The 24,832-nt window shown below is 39.8% G+C and overlaps 1 long non-coding RNA gene across 2 annotated transcripts; it reads left to right on the forward strand.

The window, feature by feature from the left end:
* Positions 1–19: 19 nt before the first annotated feature.
* Positions 20–24,719, forward strand: LOC122455926. Of its 2 annotated transcripts, none has more exons than XR_006274451.1 (3): positions 20–263; positions 18,623–18,820; positions 24,310–24,719. It is a non-coding gene; the product is annotated as an uncharacterized LOC122455926 (long non-coding RNA). The 2 variants fall into 2 exon arrangements; XR_006274452.1 differs by having other exon boundaries at positions 18,623–18,782.
* The last annotated feature ends 113 nt before the right edge of the window (positions 24,720–24,832 follow it).

A 24,832-nucleotide genomic window follows, 5' to 3' on the forward strand; every position in this document is an offset into this window, starting at 1 on the left:
TAAACAAGTAGAGGTACACATTTCAAAGAATGCCTCTCATTTTCCTGAAACACTCAAATTACAGTCAAATATTTAACACGTGGAACAAAAATATACAAAGGTTAAAAAAAAAGCTGCTTATCTGAGGTTTTGAAAAAATGCTTAGTAAGCAAAAGCTGTTCTGCTACATTTCCATTGTCAATGTATCCCCAAGGGGAGAACGAGAGAGAAATGGAACAGCTTGCTATGATCGGCATTATATTCCCTTAAGGCTGAACTGTCAGGTAAGTAAAGCAAAGCCTAAAATCTACCTCTTTCTACAACCAGGATTTCCTTATTTTTGAAAATGTTTTCTGTGGCTCATCAATTCTTCTTCCCTTCCCTTCCCCAAACTACATACAACTAATACCTCTTTAAATACTGGGAAACAGACAGTTTATTCCTAAATGCTAAGAAACAATCTGAATATATTTTATCAAGGTATTTTTTAAAATTAATCTTACTTGCTTAATGCATCATTCAATGTAAATTGTTTTTGCTCTGTTATTGAAATAAATGAATGTTTGTGTGCATTGCTAACTACTTTTCTGTGCAAATTCCAATCTTCAACAAGGGACAGCTAATAATAACAATACTATTAATTCAGAAAATAAGTTACACAGTAATAACTAGAGACTGCCATACAAATACACATATATAAAATGTAGGCCTTTCTAATAACTAATAGACTACTTGATTAGATGCTAAGGATTCTTTCTTTCGGTTTGTTTGTTTTATTTTGGTTAAAGTGAATATTTTTCTCTGAAATTTGAAGATTTTTCACTATGAAAATATATCTAGCTTTGGCATTTTGTCCTGTTTGGTTTAAAGGCTGAGCATCAGATGATCCAAACAGTGTGTACTTTAAAATATGCAGAATCCTCTTCCATTAATAACACATCTGTCACACAGCAATGAAACCAGGCCAGCAACAGAAGAGCCCAGAGTTATAAAAACAGCTGTCATTCTAATATAGAATTACAAAATAGTTGAAAGTTACAAAATAACTTTTTGTTAGGAGCTGTCTGTTTTTGTCATACAAATGCAGCAATACACAATTAAAATGGTTAGTCCCACGAACTCTTAGAATTTGTGAAGGTTCAGGAGTTGGCAAGAAATTTAAGAAGATACCATAGTCCCAGTCCTGGCCATTTTAAAGCCATGGTGAAAGTCACATTGACTTTAAAGGAAGAGGATTTGGGTCCAATGTCAGTAAAGTATATTGGGCTTACAGGGAAGCGTGGCAGCATGCTAAGTTTTTGTGATGGTACAAACCAATTATCCAACTGCTAGGTTTGCTTTAAGATGAGTAACTGCAGCTAGAGGACTAACAGGGTGGCTACTCTGAAACCTGTCATTATGCAAGGCACTGAATTTAGCCGTATGGAGTGGAAATCTATCAACTTCATGTATGACTAACACGGCTGCTACTCTGAAACATGCAGCTAGAGGCAGATTTCAACAGGGTCCTGCAAGTAATCTGTCCCTTGGTTCCTGGGATTACCATTTCCCCAGTAAACTGTAACAATACTGTCCACTTTGCCTGAGAGAGGGCAAGAAACTTTGTGTGGTTGAGGTAATAGGAGGCACCTGCACAGCAATTAGCACATTCCTGATGTGCAAGTGCCTCACCTCCACTGACTGATCAGGGAACAAGGCTGTTCCTAAACCTGTGTGTGTGTGTGTCTCTCTCTCTCTCTCTCATTTTACGGAGCGTGCACTAATGGACCATTTTCAATGCTTGCATGTATTCCTGTGGTTATGTATTTGCATGATTTTACTTATGGCTCTCTTAACAGTTCATTTCAGTAAAGAAATAAATTTCTGAGGCCTTCTAGAAAGTTTCATCTGTGATGAATGATTTAAATAACCAGTGAGATCTGATATTGTGATGGGTGCAATTTAGGCATTTATGAAAATCAACCCTTTAATTCTTAGGCTAAATTAGAGACTTCAGTCTGGTCTATGCACAGATTTTGTACCGTATCACAATTTTGGTTAGGGGGTGTGATTTTTTACATAAATATTTTAGGGCTGTCAATTAATCGCAGTTAACTCATGCAATTAACTCAAAAAAATTAATTGCAATTAATTTTTTTAATCGTGGTTAATCACAGTTTTATTTGCTCTGATAAACAATAGAATACTACTTGAAATTTATTAAATATTTTGGATGTTTTTCCATATTTTCATATATATTGTATTCTGTGTTGTATTTGAAATCAAAGTGTGTATTATTTTTGATTACACATATTTGCACTGTAAAAATGAAAAATAGTATTTTTCAATTCACCTCATACAAGTACTGTAGTGCAATCTCTCTTTCATGAAAATGTAACTTACAAATGTAGATTTTTTGTTACATAACTGCATTCAAAAACAAAACAATTTAAAACTTCAGAGCCTACAAGTCCACTCAGTCCTACTTCTTGTTCAGCCAATCACTAAGATAAACAAATATGTTTACATTTACAGGAGAGAATGCTGCCTTTTTCTTATTTACAATGTTACCTAAAAGTGAGAACAGGCATTTGCATGGCACTTTTGTAGCCAGCATTGCAAGGTATTTATGTGCCAGATATGCTAAACATTCGTATGCCCCTTTGTGCTTCGACCGTCATTCCAGAGGACATGCTTCCATGCTGATGATGCTCATTAAAAAAATAATGTGTTAATTAAATTTGTGACTGAACTCTTTGGGGGGAGAATTGTATGTCCCCATCTGTTTTACCTGCATTCTGCCATATATTTCATGTTATAGCAGTCTTGGATGATGACACACCACATGTTGTTCATTTTAAAAACACTTTCACTGCAGATTTGACAAAAAGCGAAGAAGGTATCAATGTGAGATTTCGAAAGATAGCTACAGCACTCGACCCAAGGTTTAAGAGTCTGAAGTGCCTTCCAAAATCTGATTGGGACGAGGTGTGGATCATGCTTTCAGAATTCTTAAAAGAGCAAGTCTTAAAAGAGAAACTACAGAACCTGAACCACCAAAAAAGAAAATCAACCTTCTGCTGGTGGCATCTGACTCGGATAATGAAAATGAACATGCGTCGGTCTGCACTGCTTTGGATTGTTATTGAGCAGAACCCATCATAAGCATGGATGCATATCCTCTGGAAGGGTGGTTGAAGCATGAAGGGACATATGAATCTTTAGCACATCTGGCATGTAAATATCTTGCAACGCTGGCTACAACAATGCTATGCCAATGCCTGTTCACACTTTCAGGTGACACTGTAAACAAGAAGCGGGCAACATTATCTCCTGCAAATGTAAACAAACTTGTTTGTCTGAGCGATTGGATGAACAAGAAGTAGGACTGAGTGGACTTGCAGGCTCTACAATTTTACATTGTTTTATTTTTGAAGGCAGGTTTTTTTTGCACATAATTCTACATTTGTAAGTTCAACTTTCATGCTAAAGAGATTGCACTACAGTACTTGTATTAGGTGAATTGAAAAATACTATTTCTTTTGTTTTTTTACAGTGCAAATAATTGTAATAAAAAATAAATATAAAGTGAGCACTGTACACTTTGTATTCTGTGTTGTAATTGAAATCAATATATTTGAAAATGTAAAAAACATCCAAAAATATTTAAATAAATGGTATTTTATAATTGTTTAACATGCGATTAATCACAATTAAGTTTTTTAATCACGCGATTAATTGCGATTAAGTTTTTTAATCGCCTGACAGCCCTAAAATATTTACAATCATACAACAACTAGTGTGGATGCAGTTGTTTCAGTATAAAGGTGCCTTAGAGCAGTATAGCTTATTCTCCTTCCCACATGGAAGATATACTGCTTTAACTATATCTGTACAGTTAGAATAGTACAATTTATGTATGTAGACAATAGAGCTGTGTGGGAAACAGACTTTCAGTTTCACAGGAAATTCCATGATTTAGAAAAAATTTTCATTCTGAAATGGAACAAAACCAAAAAAATTTCAAAGTTTACTATAAAACATAATTCCAACTTTTTGCTTTGTTCTAGGTGGATCAAAATGTTTCATTTTGAGGAAATCAAAACATTTTTTCCAACAATTTCCCTGAAATTTTTTAACTTGTTTTCAAAATTATATAAAAAACAATTGTTTTGAAAAGTCATTTTGATATGAAAAAATGAAATATTTTGTTCCACTAGTGTTGAAATGAGACATTTTGACATTACTGTAATACTTCATTTTGTGTTTTTTCCAAAACGAGATGTTGTCAAAAATCAACACTTTTAATTGACAAAAATGGCATTTTTAATCGAAATATTGTTTCAACAAATCATTTCGACCAGCTATAGTAGAAAAGGCTTAGAGAAAAGGCCTGTTTGAATCTGATTCTGTTTCACTCAATAATTCAGGTAATATCTTTGTGGCTTGAAGACATACCTTTGTTTTTCCCATCACAAACACAATAGATCTCCATCTTTTTAGGGAGCCTGTACAGCCTTTCCTCACAACTAGGGTGACCAGATGTCCCAATTTTACAGGGACAGTCTCGATATTTGGGGCTTTTTTTATATGGGCTCCTATTACCCTCCACCCCCATCCTGATTTTTCACACTTGCTATCTGGCCACTATACTCACAACCATGCTCTAAAGGAGGGTCCTTTAGCTCTCGGGACACTCATTTGTGTTTCCGTGGAAGACCATTTTGTGCTACATCCCACACACTAAGGATACGTCACACACTAAGGATAAACGGGAAAGTGGGACCTCTGCCTTTTGCATTTTTATTCCCCAATGGTTTTTTGATGAATTTTCTACTGGCTTTTTAGGCCAGATACCCATTATGTTTGAATAATCCATTAACATCAAAGGCCTTGGGCCACAGCTAATTTCACTCCGTTTTTAATATCACCCATAAAGCATCCTCTTTATTATGGAACTAATGGAGTTAAAAAGACAAATATAACTGATGTAGTTTAGTTCAGAGATTAAAAGGACAAACTGGTCCAAAAATTGCTATGACTAGCTCCCTTACACACCTAACGTCCAGTGGGCATAGCTGAGAGGGATGGGACCATAAAGGAGCCAATTGTAGTTCCTTTATTATCATTGTCTATTATTTGTATTATCATGGCACCTAGGAGCCTCAGGCATGTACCAGGACCCCATTGTGCTAGGCACTGTACAATCAGAGGACAACCAGACAGTCTCTCCCCATAGAACTTAGTTCCTTGATGCTATGACAGGTTCCATACTGGGCCTTATGTATTTAAGTACATTTACTTACTTTCCTGATTGTGCTAAACTATGCCAGCTGGGTACAAACCCTAAACGCTAGTATTCCAGCCAAGAAGAACACTCTAGCTATTACTCCCTTCCCTCCTCCATGATCTCTACTCTGGAGGCTATATGACCAAGAAATGTACAAACCAGTTGTGCCTGCTATGCCAGTTGAGATTGTCTGCACACCAGGACAATCCTTAGCTGGGGAGATCTGGTGGACTTTTTCGCTGAAGGAGCAGTGCAAAGGGGTGAAACTGCAGAATAGAACATGTCCCGCTGTCTGCCTCATGTGAATTTATCCATGGAAATCAACTTATTGTCAAAACTGTGGATAGAGAAAATAAGATCTGTTACACAGAATTCACGACCATTTCATCAGAATTTCAAATGTGATTAAACTAATTTTAGCTTGCTGACTACATGGAATAAATCAATGTACCTGTGTATATGCAGTCTCAGAAACGGCAATCCAATTTATGGCCAGACATAGTATCATATGCAAAATTATACTCAATAGTTTAAATTAATCCTTTTCAAACACATTGTAGTGAGACTCTCCCTCATTTTATTAGCAGCATCTTGTCAGATGTGAACTACTATTATTAGCTGGTATGCCTTTCTGCATTGTTTAAAACAACCACCACCAAGAACAGATAATGACTTAACATCTTTGGTTACTGAGAATGTTCTTGCATTTTAATTTACATATTTATCTGCTGTCATAATGGCTCAGCATTACACAGACAAGTGGTAGCAAGCAAATTATATTCTAAGGGTCTTATCTTGCAGAAAGTGTGTGCCATGTAATGGGTACGCATCTTCCATCCAAGTGGAGTTCTGCAGTTGGCAGAGACAGAGGAAGCTGATGACCAATATAAGTGGTGGGGATGCAATTAGCAAGGTGTCCCCTCCACTTCCCTGTCCTCAAGGTGTCCTCTCTCCTTCCCCTGCAGGTATACTTTGAAAAGCAAAAAGGAAAAAATGGTGATAATTTTCCTATTTTTTGTGATGGAATCTAGATACCATGGTTATGAGTATTGTATAAGCACGTTAGAATAGTTTAGACAGATAAGTGTGCTCTACCTCACATCTGCGTAATTTTTCCATTATACTGTTGTACACCTTTATTTTGCATCAGACACAAGGCTAAATCCTGCTGTATACTGCCTGGGTGCACATGTGAATAGGCAGAGGAAAAGTGGGCTCATGGAGTCTTTTCTCTCTCTAGTGCACCCACACAGCAAGACAGCAGGATTCCTAATGCTTGACGGCGTGAATGCTATGGCCAGCTAAGATGCTTTCCGGCCCTCTGTAGATCCAAAGGTTCATGGATTGCCAGCTAAGGGATATGCACAGGCCAGAACAGGAGGGCCATAGTAGTCAAAGGCAACACTGGACAACTTGCTGGCTAGATGGTGTTGATCACATCACATTAATGAGTATAACAGCATATTTACTCAACACCACAACAGGACACAGAAAACCGGGTTCACTGCCACTTGCTGGGCTTTGCAAAGGTGTTTGCTGATTCTCCAGGGATAAGGTGTCTACGCCATAGGCTGTAGGTGATATGCCATATTCCAATCACTAATGTAAGAGGGAAGGTCAGGAATACAGGACAATGCCAAGGATGAGTAGACATGTAAAACGCCAATGAATGTACTTCAATTAAATTAAATTAAATAAAAATCAGTGTATAACAGAGGCATGGTTGCATAGAGATTAAGATTTAAAAAAATACACAGTGTACCTGTATGCTGAGTGATTGTTTCACAGAGTTTTGCTCTTAGCAACAATAGCATTCACATGGTCCACAATAGGCTATGAAATTAACACCTCAGTGATATGAACAGAGCTGAGTTCACATGTTTGCTACACTTGTTTAGCAAGGTATAGTTTTCTGCACAGCTGGGTCAGACAGAACAGCAATTTATTAGTTACACTGAGAAGGCTACTGCTCTTTTTTAAAATGAAAGCTAAGACTCTTCAGAAAACAGTAAAAACTGTAGGATATATAATGTTTTTTGGGAAGGTGTGACCATGCCTAAACTGTGTATAAGGGGATCCACCTTCAACATTTGCTTAGGGGGCAATTATATATTGTTATATCCTTGGTTCAGCCCTATCTTTTTTATAAAGAGGGGCCGTATATTGGTGAAACATTCATAGCAGACACAAACGCCTATGCTCTACCAACAAACTACAGAATCATTTTACAATTCCTGAGATTTTATGAAAACAAATTGATGTGGACTAAAATGCAAACGGAACCCCTTTAAATGAAAAGCCCCTTCACAGAATATGAAAGATGTGATGGCTTTATTGACCTGTGCAAACACCCCCACAAGTTGTTTCTCAATATTCTTCCTGTAACATGACATCCAAAATTGTCACAATACACAAGACGTGGCCTCACTGTCTCTTTGAACAGTGCCTGAATTACCTCTTTTGATGTGTGCATGGGCTAGCCCTCTAGTTCTACACCGGAAATTCCTATAGCTTTCTAAACTGCTACCAGACATTGCACTGATGCTTTCAAGAATCTACCCACTATCACTCCCATACCGAACTAAGGTATTGCATTTAAAGGCAGAATTCCTTTTTTATCTTTTTACACTGCATTCTTTAGTTTAATTTTTTGTCCATGTTAAATTCCACGAATCACTTCTCAGCCCAAACTTAAATCTTTCTTAAGTCTTTTAAAATCTAATTTCCTTTCCCTTTGGCCTTTATAGGCATTTCTACATCCCCTACTTCCTCTCGCCTCTGATCTTAGTGAGAGCCAGCAGCTCCCTGTAACACAATATCAGACACTCATATGGCCACACTGCAACAAAGACCGGTGATTGGCACGTGTCTGCTGACTCAGGCTTACGGGGCTGAGGCTGCGGGGTTATAAAATTTCAATGTAGATGTTTGGGCTTGGGCTGGAGCCTGACCTCTGGCTTTCTCCTCTGCCTCTCCCACACCTGCTCCCAGCAGGGTCGCAGAGCTCAGCTTTTGGCCTGAGCCTGAATGTCTACACTGCACTTTACAGATTCACAGCCCAAGTCCAAGTCAGCTGACAAAGGCAAGCCACAGATGTTTAACTGCTTTGTAGGCATACCCACTAAGGTCCTGGGTAGAGAGGGGTTCCTCTGAGCACATCAAGTGCTTCCCCCTGGATAGAGATACAGAGGCATATATGCTAAGCCATGGTTATTTATGTCAGCCAGTATATCAGAGGAGCAATGGGGAAATAGGGTTGAGACAAAGGAAGTCCTGCAGGAAAATGGTAGGGACTGCCATACCTGGGAGAAAGCTTATACTGAGCTTTATGTTTTTTGGGAAGGTTTTTTTTTTTTTTTTGCTTCTTAAGTTACCAACAAAGTCAAACTCGAGGAGAGCATAAATTTGGATTGCATACAGTCTATATGTACTCTGTTCATTGCAGGTGCAGATTCCACAAGCTCTCTCTCTCTATAGTTCTGTGGTCCCCAAACTTTTCATGGTCGCACCCCCCCCATGGGAGCCAGGGCTGGGAGTGGGGCTGCAGCTGGGGGTCAGGGCCATGGACAAGGGTAAGGGGGCTGACTAGGTTGGGGCCACAGCTAGGGGCAAATCTGGGGCTGGGAGCGGAGCCCTGGTTGGGGCTCAGGCCAGGAGCAGAAGCCGCGGCCAGGCCACAGTCAGGGGCCACAGGTAGGGGCGGAGCGAGAGCAGAGCCCTTCCTCCCTGCTCCCCCATGTGGGTTGGCCTAGGCCCCACCGCACCCCCCCCAAATGTTGTCCATGCCCCCCTGGGGGGAGCGTGCCACACAGTTTGGGGGCATTTGCTATAGTTAAGGTTGCATAACACTTCTTTATACACCCATGTTTAAAGTCACTCATAGCTTTCTGAAACTTTGCCTTTCAGGCTGAAGTTTTGCAGGCTTGGTCTCATATAAAGATGCTTCCCTTCACCCCCCACCCGGACCCCCAAGTTTGTTCAGAAACTCTTCAACTGTTTGGAAGAATGAGAATGAAAATAATACACTTTCCCTATTATTAAAAACATTCTTGCAACTTTTTTTGAACAGCATCAGTGCCAGAACAAGCAGGAGAGAAATGTCTTCAGATGTTCCAGTAGAGACAGCTTTGGATTTGACAGAGTTATCATAAAATCAAACATCACTTAAGAAGTCAGAGAGATCCCACTCTTAAAACCTATGTGAACACATGACTCTCTCACCAACTCTAAACCGCAGTCTTCACAACTTGTATAGAGTCAAAACTCACTCTCTTGTTGGGGGTCTGACTTACCAACAAAGAAATGAACATTAGAACAGTATGAAGTCCATTGCAAGCCTTCGCCTTCAGCCTTGGATGCCCCTAAGGTTCCTACCACGAGGCTGTTCAGCCCACCTACTATGTCCTCTCTGATTCTGACCCAAGATTCCTTTGACTGTGCAGCCCAGCTCTGAAGCTTGCTTTCCCCTTTTATTCCCTCCTGGCAGATGATTTTGGGTGGGGCTGGCTTCAAATCTGTATTCATGACTATTAATCAGTTATGTATCAATGACCAGGACTATTAACTGTAAACCTCAGATTTTTAATTTCTTCTTTTCATGTTCCAGGCTGGAGTTTGTCCACCCAGTCACACCCCATCTTATGCTGGCCTCACCCTATCATACCCATCGTATACAGGTCTCACAGCCATGTTTATGAACCATTTTGCAGCTCTTCACCCCAAACGGCCAAACTGTACTGGTGTAGCACGAACTGTGTTTAAACTTAGACATGACAACAAGGTCAGTATAGAGGGGGCTCTAACTGCTCTAGAAAAGAAACAGTCCTACATCATCTGACAAATTAAATCATTTTCTCTAAACACTCAGCACCTTTCTGGCAGCCCAAAAGTGAAACTCCTCCTCTCGTTTCCTGTAGGGTCTGCACAAGGAGGCAAAGCCACTCTCATCATTAGAATGAAACTGTTAATTTTAAGAACAAAACTAGTCAGCATCTGCAGCACTAACCTGTTAAAACAAAACTGCAGAAAAGGCTCTATTAATAACAATGGATTTTTATAGCACATTTTATCCAATGACGTCAATGCTGATTACATACATTAATTGAGCCTCTCTACAGCCCTGTAAGGTGTTATCATCCAAATTTTACACATGGAGAAACAGAGAGGGGTGAAGTGACTTGCCCAAGGTCACACAGTGTTAGTGGGAAAGCCAGGAACAGAACCCAGGACCCCATGCTCAAGCCACTAATCCTACATTTGCACTGTATGAAATAAAGAGACTCTGCAACGCTCCTCCCAGCTAAGAAGGATCTTTGTCTGTCATGTGAAAAGGGGATATTAAATACAAAAGCTCAAAAAGGGATTCCAAACCATGCTACATGTGCTAGGAGGAAGCAAACAGTAGACTTGGCAGTTAAGTGTTCTCTGAAATCTGGTGGGAACTAAGTGACATTCTTTTACTTCCTCCTGGAGGATTTGAAAAGCTGATACCCTGAACTACAGTCTTCTCATGTAGAAAGTTCAACATTTGATGAATCAGGCTTTGTCCTGGTAAAATCCCAATACAGCAAGTCCAAAATGACAAAACTCCCCCACACCTAATCCAACAGCCCTTTTATCTTACTGTAGCCTATTGGAGATTTCCTCATCACACCCAGGGTCACGTTCAAACTATCCTCCCAAAGAATGCATTCCACATCTGTTCTATCTCTGAATAATTGCATTTAATATACTGTAAGGTACTTTTAGTTATTACAATGACCTTACATTTATGTTGTAGCTGTCATCCTGAAGGCTGTAACTATATACATTGGGATGTTGCCAGGGCAGCAGGGTTAGCACCTTATTTGTTGTGGAAACGCTACAGTATCTTCAGAACCAATATTTTTTAAAAAGAAAATTCACATGTATGCTAGCATTGTTACAATAACTAAGCATGCAACTCAGGTATTTGTATGGAGAAATGACCATTTAGAGGCATAAGTGGCCATCTGCACATTAAATTGCAGTAACTGTATGAGCAAATGTAGGCGGTGTCTTTTTGAAAACATGGCCCTTAATGATCAAAAGTGATCAGTTTCTCAATGTTACCTCATTGGAAAGAGCACTTCTAACAGTACACAGTGCTCCCATACACCTTACAGAAGCACTGTTTTTTTAATAGATACATGCGGGGAAATACATCCATCTTGTACACATGGAAAAATCTCTGCTCAGAATGGAAAGCAGAATGCAGTATTAAATCACAGAACAATTTACATTTAACAACAAATATAGCCTGTTCCAGTCATATTACAAACCTAAAATAATAGAATGTAATAACCTTGTGTTTTTCTTGTCTGTTTATGGTATCCTCATGTTGCCCCTTATCTTATATTTAGATTGTAAGCTCTCTGAGGTAGGGACCATCTTTCTGTTATGTGTCTGAAGAGGGCCACTCTGTGTTGGCCACTGTGGATGCTACTACAGTACAAATAGTTATAATACTAACAGAGAATTATATCTTTATTTTAAGTATTTGAAACATCCTAAAACCTTCTACTACAGGGTTATAATTTTGATTAATCAACTCTATAGACAGGTTATAGTTTTAAGTTTTATAGGACTTTTATATCAGGGATTTCAGCCAGATATCCAAGACTAAGACATGCTCTGTCCATAAACAAAGATGGACGTCATTTTACTGAGTCTCAAATGCTGAAACTGTTCTATTAATAAAACTCTCTATCATTCCTTGTTTTAGGGGAGTACAGTGCTTTTAACACAGAAAACAACAAACTAAAAGTTTTGGCATGCAATGAGTATGTATCAGGAGTTCAAATGGAAAAGTGAAATGGCCTTATTTATTTACAATATCTATAGGAAAAATATAATTTAGCAACAAAATATCGTGTAATCTCATTTTATACTACCCTACGTAAAATACCCACATCATTGTACAGTACAATACTTTGTACATTACTCTGTGTTTTGCTGCAGCGGTTCTCAACCTTCCAAACTACTATACCCCTTTCGAGAGTGTGATTTGTCTTGCATACCCCAGTTTTCACCTCACCACTTGTTTACAAAATCAGACATAAAAATACAAAATGTCACAGCACACTATTATTGAAAAATTGTTTACTTTCTAATTTTTATCATACAGTTATAAAATAAATTTACTGAAATATAAATAGTGTACTTACATTTCAGTAAAAAGAAAAGGAGTACTTGTGGCATCTTAGAGACTAACAAATTTATTAGAGCATAAGCTTTCGTGAGCTACAGCTCACTTCATCGGATGCATTCCACCAAATGCATCCGATGAAGTGAGCTGTAGCTCACGAAAGCTTATGCTCTAATAAATTTGTTAGTCTCTAAGGTGCCACAAGTACTCCTTTTCTTTTTGCGAATACAGACTAACACGGCTGCTACTCTGAAACCTTACATTTCAGTGTGATACTTGAGCCTATATTTTACTTATGAGCCTTGTCTGAAGCCGAAACCCTGCTACCCAGGGCTGAATCACGTAACTTAGCTTCGCAGGGCCCTGAGCAGTTGTCCTGCTTGCCACCCCCTAAAACTGGCCCTGCACTTGCAATCCCCTTAAACCCATCCCATGACTCCCCTGCGGGCTGCAACCCCCAGGTTGAGAAACATTCATCTGGATGAGTTGATGTATCTCCTGGAAGACCTCTGAGTACCCCCATGGATACACGTAACCCTGGTTGAGAGCCACTGTTTTACTTTGAATTAGTTTTGCTTCTAGCTATCCTGTTTTCATTCTTGCTCCTCTTGTTTTCATGACAATCTAGCTCTAATGTTTAAATTCCCATTGATTATTGGTAATTAGCTCCCTTCTTTTGCCTAGCACTGTAAAAGGACACTGTTTTACATTGACTTAAATAGGATCTAACCCTGTTTCAGAGATTTGAAATCTTTGCTGGGTTGTCAGAAGCTAGTGCTTACTTGCCAAAGAACAAGTACACTAAGTTCTTCTTTACCTTCTAGAAGACATGAAAAAGAGCTCAGTGGAGGTCGAAAGCTTGTCTTTTTCACCACCAGAAGTTGCTCCAGTAAGAAATATTACCTCACCCACCTTGTCTTTCAATCTAGAGAGTTCTTTAAGCTCCACTACCCATTATGCAAAATGGCAGCTGCTGCTCAACCTTGGCCTGGAAGAATTTGGTATGGAGTTGAAGGAAGTCATAACCCTTGGAAATTCACATAACTGACTAGACCCCACACAGAGGTTTCGGACAAACAGAACAAAAGGATTGGAGTCTGTGGATAAATCTGTAAAAGAACCCCAACAACCAGCTGTCAGGAACCTCCTTTACTAGATTTGAGATCTCTGTAAGCATTGGAGAAAAAGAATCAGCAGTCATGTTAAATATATATACACAACAATATCAATGTTAATATATTTATTAATGATTGGATCAGGCAGACTCACAAAAATAACTGTATAGTGCTTATGAGCCAGACTCCGATCCTGCAGGTATGCTAAAAAAGGGAAAAATACTAGCTTGCTAGAATTATTAGAGAAAGATATGATAATCTGTGCAAGATTTTTGCAAGAACTGTGAAGTAAAGAATAAATATTTTAGCAATGTACTAACCACAATAACTAATGAATGTTTGAATTAGCAAAATATGATGTACCCACCAAAAAGACATAAGCAAACAACAGATGTCCAATTATGCAGTTGGAAATTTATTAAATGGAACAAAAAGTTATGAATGATACTAAAAATAAGATCTGTCTGTGTGTGGAAAGGAAGAAATAACGGAAATGAAACTGTAAACAGCTCAGGTATAAGAATGACAACCTGTAAGCAAATAATGGAATTGGAATGGTATAGAAATCAGACTGTCATTAGCTGCAAGGCTTGATTCTCCAGATTTTGATAAAGTATTCCTTTCTGTTATTTACTAACAATTGTCTAATAAACTCAGTCAAGCTGCATTATCTGATATCTCTTTAATTACTAAAATTCCAATCCCTGAAAAACATGACTTATTGATTCTTGATTCTTATTATTGATTACAATACACAAAACCACCAGTCTCTCTCTGTAAAGAACTACTAAGATGCTGAACTTGCAGCCATTGCACCTACAGCACAACTGCCTTTTAAGACCAACTTCAAGCATTAACCATCCTATTAAACCATTTAAGGAAAAATACCAGATAATATTAATATTCTTAAGAAAATGTTATTTTCAGTACATCTGACAGTAGGACACACCTTCCTCCAGGAATTCAGTCGCACTGGTTTTTTTTCCTCACAGGCCACTATTATCCCATACTTATGCCAGTTTAAAACTGATGTAGCTCCATTGACTTCAATGTACACTAGTGTAACTGAGAGCAGAATTAGGTACCTGAAACCTCCCATTTGCTTATGCTGCACATTTCCTCCCCGCTGCCCCCCCCCCTTTTTTTTTTTTTGCATTCTGGCTTTATCACATTTGTTTCCTTGGCAGGATTATAAAATCTTCCTTCCCTCTTCATCACCTTCTGAGAGAGGCCACTGAAGCCAAATGATTTTTATAAACTAATTTAGAATATGAAAGCACTGGATACTGAAGCCACAGAACAGGTACAGTGCAGTCAGCTGCAGTGAATGTTTCCCTATGAACCCTGCCAGCATGCCTAAACTCAGATCTGGAGAAACTACCATTAGGAGCAGTAGAGTGGCTCAGTCTCCATGCCTAATCAATCATTAATTTCTCTGCTGGGATGTCAACAAGGGTACCAGTTGTTACACAGTGTCTTTTGTTGTGGATAGAGTCTTCAAATGCTAACAACTTTTGAGCGCTGCCCAGCTGAACCAGATCTGAACAGTGACTTAGCAGTGAAAGGCTGTTATTCATGATATTACCAGTGTCCTGAAATGTCTAGGGTCCTCACATAAAACACCTTTAAATCACATGGACCTTTATATTGAACAAAACATAACAATGGAAACATCATACCTTAAAACATTAATAATGAAATTGTCATTTAATAGCCATGACTCCTCACACAACTGGACTAACAAAACCAGGCAGAGTTGTTATTAGATCCCGACTCTGTCTGTTTCTGGATGCCTCCTGGGAGATGCCGAATACCTTCAGCTATCATTAGCTTCAGTATGAAATGAGTGTGCTCAGAACCTTGTAGGACTGGACTTAGATATTTCTGTTTTTAAGCTTTATTTACCTATCTAACAAGGACCAAAATGACTTAGAAATGTCATTGCACGTAATGTGCCATTAGAAAGAGAAACTGATTTTGCATGTTCATATTTTTTTTTCTTTTTCTTTTTCTTCATATAGCTGTGGTAGGTGCTTTGCCAACACATTAGAAGACAGGTCACTGCCTCAAAGAGATCATATTCCAGATAAATATAAAACAAGGAAAAGTCAGGGCTAGGAAGAAGAGATGCAACATTTATTTAATGAGTGCCTGTTTTCTCTATCCACACCTAATGTAGTAACCTCTGTAAGGGATCATTTATGTTTCATTAAACAATAGTTATTTGTGTTTCAAATTACACTAGCAAAGTAGAAAATTCAAACAAAAATTAAATGTTTTGCAGGGCAGGGATGCTACCTGGACAAACACTGCCCTGAAAACTGATTGTGTAAGAGCAGCATCTTCTCAGTCAACTACATATGCGCATTCAGTCATATTGACCAAGTACAGTGATATAAATAAGGTTTTACTGATTTTTACTCTTACTGTCACTGAAGAATCAACACAGCTAAGAGGGCAGCAGTTGGATCCTTTTCCTTCTTGATGAAAATCAGCAGCATGATTTACTAAGTTTCAGTCTGCAACCTCAGTGAAGGTAATATGATTGCTGCTCAAGTGCCACTCAAGGTCTAATTTGAAGGCAGTGGAGTTGCATAGGTGTTATTGAGGGCATAGTTTCACCTGCAGAATCGTTATGTCACTGACAATTCACAAGAAGCATCCTGCTTGACTTCGGGAGCCCATGCTGAGTTTGCTGATTGCAACTGAGGGGAAAGAAAGCATCTTTTTATCTATAATCCAAACACGTTTGATCTGGAGTCAACGAGACACAATAATCTGGGAACCCAATAATGCCATTTTTATTGAGTTGATTTTCAGAGTGGAAACACATTTTAAGACCCTATGCATACTGCAAAAATTCCTTGGTCCTGAAAATGTGTGAAATCAGCCCTAGAAAACTATCAGTGAAAGCAGTTGTCCTCAACAGATACCAGTCTGTGCAGAAGGAGCCAAACTTACTAGAGCAATTGTTGAAAGTTGCTCATTTGACTGAAAAACTGTTTTCAACCATTATTTTGTAAGAAATTCCAGCCCATCATGACGGGGGGCAAAACCACACTGCCTAAGAGTGCTACCAGGAATTGATGTAGCAAAATTTTTCAGGTCTGGGGAATGTCTGTAGTGAGGGTGGGCTTATGGGGCTATTTCTTGGTGCTTCAATACATCAACCCTCTTCTTTCTCCCCCCCGCCCCCGCCACATACTAACTGAAGGAACAGTTCCACCAGCAGATCATTTTTCCCCAAGGCTGAGCACCACCACTTCGAAACCCTCTGTGAATATTTCAGTGCACACCCTCACCACTGAGAGACAAACCACTGTAACCATAATCAGCTGTGTCCCATTCCCCTAATGCAAACGGATGGGGAGTGGGCTAGGGCAGAGGTTCTCAAATTGTAGTCCGTGGATAGTTCCCTCTAAGGTTTGTGCCTGGGCAGCTGCACATGAGACAATGAAGGGCTACCCACCTAATTAGTGGAGCCGCACAGGCTGGCTCCACTAATTAGGTGCCTGGACCTGGAGAAGATGCACATGTAAGCTGAGGTGGTAGTCATGGAGGGAAGAGGGGATAGGTGGGAGAGGGCAGTGGGGTGAGAAGAGGGGATCGGGGGGAATTTGGGACATGCAGGGCAGCAGCAGCCAGAGAAAGATGTGACTTTCCCCAGCTCTAGGGCTGCAGCTGCTGGGGAGAGACCACCCTCCTTTCCAGCCTCAGCTCTGTGGCTGCTGTGGTGGGGGAGAGATCCCCCCTCTTTCCCAGCCCCATCTCAGGGGCTGCCACAGTGGGGGAGAGAGGGAGAGACCCCTCCTCCTTTCCAGCCTAGCTTGGAGGCTACTATGGTAGGGGACAGAGGGCACATCCATTTCATTAGAAAGGTAAAACTACTCATATTAAAATATGAGTTGTGTGCTTTTATTTTTAGAACAAAAAATAATTTTTTTAAAGGTGTGTTGTTGTTGTTGGGTTTTTTGTTTTTTGTGGTTTTTTTTAATATATATATATAGCACTTTTATCCAAAGAGCTAAAGGTACAAACAAAATTTGGAAAGATCATTAAGTGGTCCACTGAGACCCTCAGCAATTTTCAAGTGGTCTGTGGGGGAAAAAAAAATTTGAAAACCACTGGGCTAGGGGACAATGAGTCTTCCTGTCACTTTTTGTTACAGCAGATGAAGGGGGATTGGGCTTGGAGACGCATTTTCCATCCTTATCAATGACTGGAGAGTCACAGATAAGCATTTTCTCCTTTCTGAAAAAAGAAAAGGAGGACTTGTGGCACCTTAGAGACTAACAAATTTATTAGAGCATAAGCTTTCGTGAGCTACAGCTCACTTCATCGGATGCATTCTGAGAGAGAGAAAACGGGGGGAGGGGGAAATCAAACCCCTGCCACCATCATATTTTCCTTTCTTCTCCAGATACAAAGTGGCAGGAACGGATGAAACAGGGATTTGATGCCCGCCCGCCCACCACCACTTTTTTCCCTCTGTATATTTTACAATGAATTTGCTCCTGTGTTTTTTATAAAGTTGTATTTTCGGTCACAATCTTTCATAAAATATTTTTAAAAGTGGTAGCTACAGGGGTGCAAAAATACATTGGACACCTTACAGAAGTCTAAAGGTGGGCTTAAGAGACACAGCTGCCAAATCATATGGGGAAGAGGGGTGGGGCTTTATGCCCACATTTACCTTCTGCTCACCTCCCACTCAGGCAGAGTAGAGGGACCTAGGAAGGATCCGTATTTTTTACTTCCTCCTCAAACCTCTTAAATGCAAACAGGGTGGGAGGGACCCCACAATTCCTCTGCCCTTTCCAGCTCTTTCCCCTGAACTCTGCCCAGGAGGCAGGAGTATATATCCACATTACCACTTCCTCCCAAACATGCAAGGGGGCTTGGAGTCATACTTGCTCTGCCCCTCCACCCCCATTTGGGGCAGTGCTCAGGGGTGGCCAGGAGTCCCAGCTGCATACTGTTGGGCCCACTTTCTTATGGCAGAAGAGCCATCTCTTTCCACTCAGCCCCTCCCACTCACTCCCCTCTTCCCAATGGAGACAAAACTTAACTGTGGGCCTCTAATTTTTCCCACAGATCCCTATTTATGATATGAATTACTGCCACCTACTCACCTGGGGACAGCATGATTTCTGCTCCTGCTCACTGGACCCCTCTGCTGCAGCTACAGAATGGAGCACTAGCAAGAGAAGAATAGGAAGAGAAGTACCACTTCTTAATCTGTCCCCTGCTGGCGGTAGGATCAAAAAGCACAAGAACACAGCAAAGTTGCATGTACCGTATTAAAGACACACTTGCTGTCAAAATCAAGAGGAATAGTGGGAGGCTCAGAATGTATTGTTGTTTACTGTGAAACCTCTTTTTACTTAAATTAAACCTTATGTTACTGTTTCACTATGCAGCAGGGCAAGGCTGTCATCAGGGTCAGACAGGCAGGTGGTGTAGATGTCCCAGGCTCTTCATGTGCCCAGGAAAGGGGCTTACTCATATGGTCTATGATCAGCAGGGAGATTTGAGCTACCTTCTCTTCCCATCCCAATGGCCTGATTTTCAGAAGTGGTGCGCTGCACTCACAGCTTTAGCTGAAGTCCAGCTCAGCACCCCTGAAAATCAGTCCCCAAGAATCTTACTTCAGAGCAGAGTTAGTAAAGGAGGCTGCCACTGGGGCTAGCGTGATCAGAGCTTCCTCCCCCCATTGTTGCTCCCCCATTTCATTCATTTGGGGGTGGAAACTCGGAAGGATTTTCTGAGGTGGTACAGAAGACCCTTACCCTGCAAAGTGGAGCATAAGTGGAATGAAGAGAGGCACTGCTTGTAAAGCCTGAAAAGGATGGCCCTAGGGAAGAAAGTGTTAAGATTACACAAGGGAATAGGAAAAGGAAGAGATTAGAGGGAAAGGGAGACACTCCACAGAGAGGAATGGTAGAGACCCTAAGTTAGGGAAGGGAAATCAAAGGGAGAAAGACGCCTGTGGTGGAGTGGGAAAGGGAGGAACTCATGCTGGAGGACGTGGGGGGAGAGAGGAGTAAAGGTAATGGGGGGGGGGGAAACAGAAAAGTAAAGGAAAGAATGCTTTTGTAAGAAAAAACAAAAGTCCAGTTACGGCTGAGTTAGAGGTTAATTTTAAAGACTATTATTTCTGTCTTGGTTTTGGAATGTACGTGTATTAAGTCAACTCACATAGTTTTGTTCATGATTCATTCATATTTTGCTCTAGAATGAATCCTTTTAATCCTGATGTGGTCTAACATTTCGGTTCCTGTTAAGACAAGTAAAAACATTCTAAGAAGTGAGTTAAGAAGTAAGAGTTAATGATAAAAGGATGGTTTCTACTGGGCACATTCAGATCACCAAAACCACAATAATGACTGGCACAACTGGCAATAGCATAGAAGCCAAAAACTGAATGGGCACAAAGTATATAAACTACCCCTCTAAGGCCTAAAAGTGGCACCTCCAAGTCAGAGCAGAGGCATGTTAGCAAGGCAGTCCTGTACCTTGCCTGTGGCTACACAGAGGTTTTCAATTTCCTGGGCTGCCAGATACCATTCTCAAGCACTAGTTCTGTTTTTTCAGAACCACAAAACACAATACAATGGCACTGCTGATATTCAGACAAGTCATGTTATATTTACCATATATACATAGGATATGTCATAAATTAGCCTGATAGCCTAAACTCTGAGTCCATTTGTGCAAAGGTTGTTACATTTAATAACAGCTCAGACTCAAACCCAATTGTTTGGCCAATAGTGGAACACCTATTGCAGAAAATGGGCTAGAGAACTGATGGGACACTTCGCAGGTGTATTGAGACCCCTCTTTGCTGCTTGTTGAACCATTTCCAACACTACTTGAGGGATGATTGTGAGTGTAATTAATGAGTCAACAAGGAGTCTCTTTCTCATGGTAGACAGGGCCTCAGTCTCTGGTTATTCACATCTCAAAACCACCATACGATTTAACACTACAACTTGAAGAGATCCCAGAATAAGAATAATGTGGGTGTTTGTATGTTAAAACAGAAATGCATTTGCAAGCTTCCTTGCACAGATCTGCTTTGTACCTGTATGTCTGTTGTTTGGCTTAAGTCTTCTGGTTCAAAAATATTTAGGAGATCTAAGTTTGCTTTCTGTGCGTTATTCTCCAATGTCCACTTCAGATTTGGAGTTGAGTATTTCTGTCCATAGAAGATTTGCAGAGAGCAAACTCAGCCAAAGCCAGTTCCATTTTTTATTAAAGTGAATATCTTTTTTTTTTTTAAAAACCACAACAATAATCCTTATATCTTGAAAACCATATTATGGAAAGAAGCAGTGCAGAAGTGCCTTACATGTTTTAATTTTTTTCAAACATATACTATATTTTAAAAACAGTTATAAGAACCATGTTCAAACTTTGCTTGCCACAAAAACAGCACAGATGAACCATCTGCAGTAGTGCAGAAAGGTACCCATTTAGTGCCTTAGGGCAGGGAAGATCTTTTTCTTCTGTTTTTTTTTTTTTGTTGTTGTTGTTTTTTTTAACAACGCTTAGCCCAATAGGGTCCTGATCTATGGCAAGGGCCCCTAAGTGTTATGGTAATATAAATGATAATAATAGCAACTAGTCATCCCAGCAAATTACCACTGTACAGAGAGTGATTGGTGTTTGCAAAGTGGCTACTTCCAGACTAGGAAGTAAACAGGATTGGACCGAATACATATTTCAATATTTTGTATCTGTGTTAAAGCCCTTTCCAGAATTCCATTTCCCTAACCACAGTGGAACATATGGGAATGTTCTACATGCACATCACTGCACAAGTGCAATCATTTGCACACTTTTTGTTTTCACAAAGTTTTCAAGGGTCTTTGCCATAGCATAATGTAAATGAATAAAAGCAGTGTCAGGAATTATGGTGTAGGGGCACTGCCAGCCCACAACAGACAGTGAATGGCCTCGATGCCCCGAGCAGCTGTCGTACAAACTAAAATTAGGCCTTCTCTAGACAAAGTCAAACAAAGAAAATGTCTCGGAAACCAATAATAAGTAGAAGTGAGGTTTTCTACAACCAAAGACTTAAGAGGAAAAAAAATCAGGCTTCTTATTGCCACAACCCCTTAAGGTTTAAGGCTTCTACAGTCAGAGGGCCAGATTCACAGCTGGTGTAAATTGGCATATCTCCTCTAAAGCCAATGAGACTATAGAGATTTACATCAGCTGAAATCTGGTCCAGAGTCTTTACTTCTCTCCAGGTTTTAAGAAGTAAGTTTTCTGCAGAAGCTGAGTTCTCATTTGGAAAGACAGTGACTTCTAACTCATTCACTCCTTATATTTTTCCCTTCTAATGAGCAGTTATCTCCAATGGATCCCACCCCATTCCCCACAGTTCCTGGTCTTATTGTAGCCAAGTGAAAGCAGATTCTGGTTCCTCTCCTACTCACTAAAAGGGTTTTCTAGCCCTCTCTTTGCCAAATACTAGACAGGATCCATACATCCTCTCATACACAATTTTCTACTGTACTTTTTCCATGTATTGCAAACCACATCTGATAGGGCATTTGGCCACTCTAATAAGGTTAGAAAATGGTTTAAGTTACATAGTTCAATTACATTTAATCGTTGTCATAATAGAATAAGATTTCAGAGTAGTAGCCGTGTTAGTCTGTATCAACAAAAAGAACTAGGAGTACTTGTGGCACCTTAGAGACTAAAAAATTTATTTGGGCAGAAGCTTTTGTGGGCTAAAGCCCACTTCATCAGATGCATGCAGTGGAAAATACAGTAGGAAGATAGATAGATAGATCACACATGCACACAGAGAACATGGAAAAAATGGGTGTTCCCATACCAACTCTAACAAGACTAATCAATTAAGGTGGGCTATTATCAGCAGGAGAAAAAAAAATTTTGTAGCGATAATCAGGATGGCCCATTTCAAACAGTTGACAAGAAGGCGTGAGTAACAGTAGGGGAAAAATTAGTATGGGGAAATAGTTTTTACTTTGTGTAATGACTCATCTACTCCCAGTCTGAATTCAAGCCTAATTTAATGGTGTCCAGTTTGCAAATTAATTCCAGTTCTGGTTTTAGTTGAACTAGGCTGAACTAGTTGGGACCCCAAACTAAAACCTCTCCAGTACAAGGATCTACAACCTATCTTGAAGGACGATCCCTCACTCTCACAGATCTTCGGAGACAAGTCAGTCCTCGCTTACAGACAGCCCCCCAACCTGAAGCAAATACTCACCAGCAAACACACACCACACAACAGAACCACTAACCCAGGAACGTATCCTTGCAACAAAGCCCGTTGCCAACTCTGTCCACATATCTATTCAGGAGACACCATCATAGGACCTAATCACATCAGCCACACTATCAGAGGCTTGTTCAACTGCACATCTACCAGTGTGATATATGCCATCATGTGCCAGCAATGCTCCTCTGCCATGTACGTTTGCCAAACCGGACAGTCTCTACGCAAAAGAATAAATGGACACAAATCAGACATCAAGAATTATAACATTCAAAAATCAGTCGGAGAATACTTCAACCTCCCCGGGAACTCGATTACAGACCTAAAAGTCGCAATTCTTCAACAAAAAAACTTCAAAAACAGACTCCAACGAGAAACTGCAGAACTGGAATTAATTTGCAAACTGGACACCATTAAATTAGGCTTGAAAAAAGACTGGGAGTGGATGGGTCATTACACAAAGTAAAAACTATTTCCCCATGCTAATTTTTCCCCTACTGTTACTCACACCTTCTTGTCAATGTTTGAAATGGACCATTCTGATTATCGCAACAAAAGTTTTTTTTCTCCTGATGATAATAGCCCACCTTAATTGATTAGTCTTGTTAGAGTTGGTATGGCCACACCCATTTTTTCATGTTCTCTGTGTATGTGTGTGTGTGTGTGTGTGTATATATATATATATATTTTCCTACTGTATTTTCCACTGCATGCATCTGATGAAGTAGGTTTTAGCCCACGAAAGCTTATGCCCAAATAAATTTGTTAGTCTCTAAGGTGCCACAAGTACTCCTCATTCATAATGGAATAAGTTCGTGTTAGGAATATTGTTGCAAATTATACCTGATAGGTCACGCGCAGTTCGAGTCTAGGCTGAGGCACACGAACAAAGTCCACAACTGCAGATTTCCCAAAGATATTAAGTTTATTACACTCGAGCGTGGTGCCCCCCTGCTAGTTAGAAGGGGACCCTGAATGCAGGTTATACAAAGATTATATACCTTTTAGCAAAGCATGTTGCCCTCGTGCATCGGAAACCTTAGCCAATAGACAAACCCTTCCCTTATTTCTGCATATACTAACTTTTCCTTAAGAGTATGCAAGGCCCTTATTTTATACTGCTGGATCAAATGTTCTCTTAGAAAAACTGAGCATCAGGAGTGCTGCATCTTGTATCAATTAACTCAGAGTCATTCAACTGATCTGGTGTCTGAGGCTGCTGTATGTCACTACCATTTATCATGTGGCCAGTACATAAACTAGTTCTTTGCCTATTGAATAGCTTGGTTTGCAGTTCTTTGTTTCGCAGACCATAAACCACAGGGCTAAAGCACAGGGCAAGTGAGAAAACAACAAAAGCTGTTAAATTTAAAATAAAATAGTCAGAGAGTCTTTTAACAGCTATTATTATCAAAGGTGGAAATAGAAGCAAACTCAAATGCAATCGATGAATAATTATAGTTTTTCTGGCCTTGTTATTTGAGCTATTGAAATGACCAGCTTTTTTTCCTTCTTTACATAGGAGACAGTAGCTAACTATGATGATGACCCCAAGACATAAAATTAAAATAATTCCAGTTGTTCTGACAAAAAGACCACCCAAGACGGTTGAGCAAGAAGATACCACTTCAAACATGTCTTCTGGAGACTTGTCTATGCCTTCTATCAATAATAAGCACATAGATTTGAACATTGTTATTATCCAAACACAAATCATGACTTTGTGTTTCACTGCATGCACCAAGGATATGTATCTAAAAGACCAGTGAACAGCAAAGCATCTGTTAAGTGCCATCACAGTCAAAGTTATTAGTACTCCTCCTTCAATTGCTACTTGAACTCCAAAGATTATCCAGAATACAATTTTGGGACTTTTCACAGCAAGTGCTCATATTGTATTGTATGCAACACCAAAACAGGAGAATAAAGAAGAACATAGAAAATGATGGCACAGGAGAAAGTATTGAACTTTTTTCTTCATTTCAGAGTTCTGCTGCACTGTCTTAAATATTAACAAACCAATTGCAGTAATGAAGATGAAATCA

This window comes from Dermochelys coriacea, chromosome 9, assembly GCF_009764565.3.
Source record: "Dermochelys coriacea isolate rDerCor1 chromosome 9, rDerCor1.pri.v4, whole genome shotgun sequence".
Taxonomy (NCBI): Eukaryota; Metazoa; Chordata; order Testudines; family Dermochelyidae; genus Dermochelys; species Dermochelys coriacea.